Source organism: Octopus bimaculoides, chromosome 16 (assembly GCF_046866305.1).
Source record: "Octopus bimaculoides isolate indiv1 chromosome 16, ASM4686630v1, whole genome shotgun sequence".
Lineage (NCBI taxonomy): Eukaryota > Metazoa > Mollusca > Cephalopoda > Octopoda > Octopodidae > Octopus > Octopus bimaculoides.
The window spans coordinates 3,422,546-3,425,045 of NC_142943.1; the positions used below are offsets into that span (position 1 = coordinate 3,422,546).

The 2,500-nt window shown below is 30.5% G+C and overlaps 1 protein-coding gene across 6 annotated transcripts in view; it reads right to left on the reverse strand.

The window, feature by feature from the left end:
• The window catches only part of LOC106878636 (QRFP-like peptide receptor), a 123,267-nt gene that overhangs the window by 120,343 nt on the left and 424 nt on the right, over positions 1-2,500 (reverse strand). The gene's annotated exons all lie outside the window — the stretch shown is intronic.

Below are 2,500 nucleotides of genomic sequence, written 5' to 3' on the forward strand. Positions count from 1 at the left end.
ACCAAATAAAACACAAACAAAACGATACAGACAAATATATACATACACACATATGCACATACACACGCATACACACACACACACACACACACACATCATTACAAAGTGATGTTGATATCTACGAAACGGATTGTGATTTCTGTAATGTAAAATAAAATTTAAAAGAAGAATAATTTCTTTAAAATTAATAAAAAAGTAAAAATTTCCGCTTGTCTTTATTATTTTGGGGATTGGTTGAAGCAAAATATTTTGTCGAAAGAAAAAACGATTTATGGGAGACAAGAAGTGTTTGACAGAAATATTATACCATTTGCGTCTGTTCACAAATATATACGAACATATATGTATATGTACATACATATATTTCTGTGGAAGTGCGTGTGTGTGTGTGTGTGTGTATAGATGTACTCTGTGGAAGTTGTGATAAATGAGTGCAGAAAGAAGATAACTTCCGGGAAGAAACCTGCTTTTGTTCCAGAGCAAATGTTGCGTAGGTTTGAGGAAAAAAGATGCTTCAAAACTGCAGAAAGATTGAACAGACTTGCAAACAGACAAATAACAAAGAAATAAACACACAAAAGAAAAAGCAGCCATAAAATATCATACAAAAAAAAAAATTACGAAACAAGAATATAAAAAGGAAAATAAGAGAGAGAGAAAGAAAGAGAGTGAAACAGAAAAAGAGAGACTTTCAAACAAGCCACAAGCGAAAGAAAAAAAGTATTATACAGCTCCATCTATTTAGACGTACAAATATAAACAGCTACATAGAAGGACGCATAGTCACGTGTAAATATACATATGGCGTATATATAGACAGATAGCGTTAACAAAAAAAAACCAGTGTTTATAATCTGAAATATACACTCAAGCAGTAAGATAAAGAAAACTGTATATATGTGTAGGGAGTGGGGTGCGTGTGTGCGCGCGCGTATGTGTGTGTCTTTGTGTACAAAATAGACATAGTTGTGCTGATGGATATGTACAAACACACTCACAGATCTATATATATATATGTATATATGTGTGCATATGTGTGTTTGTGTGTGTCTTTGGGAAGTGTATGTTTGTGTGCATATATATATATATGTTTAAATAAATCTGGTAATATATATTTATGTATAGATGTAAATCTGTAAATATTGATATATATATAAACATATTTGTATATATACATATGTATATACATGTATAGACACTTACATCCATGCACACTCATTGTATATGTGTGTGTATGTGTGCTAGAATAGTGCGCATATTTTGTCGCCCTAATGTCACAAGTTATTGGCCCACCCACGTCTAGAGTACACGTTACCCAAAGTGGAATCGAAAGCCAAGCACGATTGCAAAGTAGCTCCCGTAAAATTTTTATACGTCGCTCAAAGTCGCATAAGTTTTTTGAAATTTATAATAAGTTTGACAAGTTCGATGTACGAAACTTCCAGCGCACGAGTCACTCATGTAACATTACAATGAAATAACGAAATATATCTCGACTTATGTTTTGAGTTTTATTCCTCCGATTTTTAGAAATACCATAAAGAAGTGTTTCTTTACCGCGATATCATGGTTTGTGAGTATCCAAGTTTCCGGTTTTGTGACGTTTTTATACACGTAGATTGTATATATACATACATACATACGTACGTACAAATGTGTATGTGTGTGTGTATTTATGTATATATTTATGTATGTGTGCATGTGTATTTATATCGGTATATATATATATATATATATATATATATATATATATATATATATACTATTTTATAGCTATTGTTATTAATTAACAATACTCGTAGACGGGCTAGAATCTGAAGACATCTGATCACTATCTTCTGAGTGATACCTGAATTCATCTATGTTTGTGAGCATGCCTATATGTGTGTGAAACAATAATTATATGTTTGTGTTTGTGCGTTACTCTGTGCATGTGTGTGTGGCGGGGTACAGACTTGGAGTAACGAGTGCATGTCATTGAAGAGGTTACGATAAAAGACGAAACGACTTTGACAAAGCATGCAGTGAGTGATTGATCAAACGATTTTTCAACCAATCGATTATTTCAGTGGTTAATTAGTTAATTAGTAGACTAATAATACAAGGAAGTCAAGTAGAAGTAGTACTACGTAAGTTTCACGTATACTAATATATATGCATATATGAATATATGCATATATATATATATATATATATATATATATATATATATATATATATATATATATATATAAATTTACTTCTAATATAAGGATAAAAAAAATTTACGAGTGCCCAGCATATTAAAATACCATTTAAGGTGAGAATTCTAAACATTTATAAATAACGGCAATTTCATTTTTCTTTTACCCTTATTTATAATTGTGTATGTATGTATGTATATATATATATATATATATATATATATATATATATATATATGTATACGGACACACACACTCACATATATATAAGTCCACTCCTGCTAACCCGACTTAGCATCATATATATATATATATAT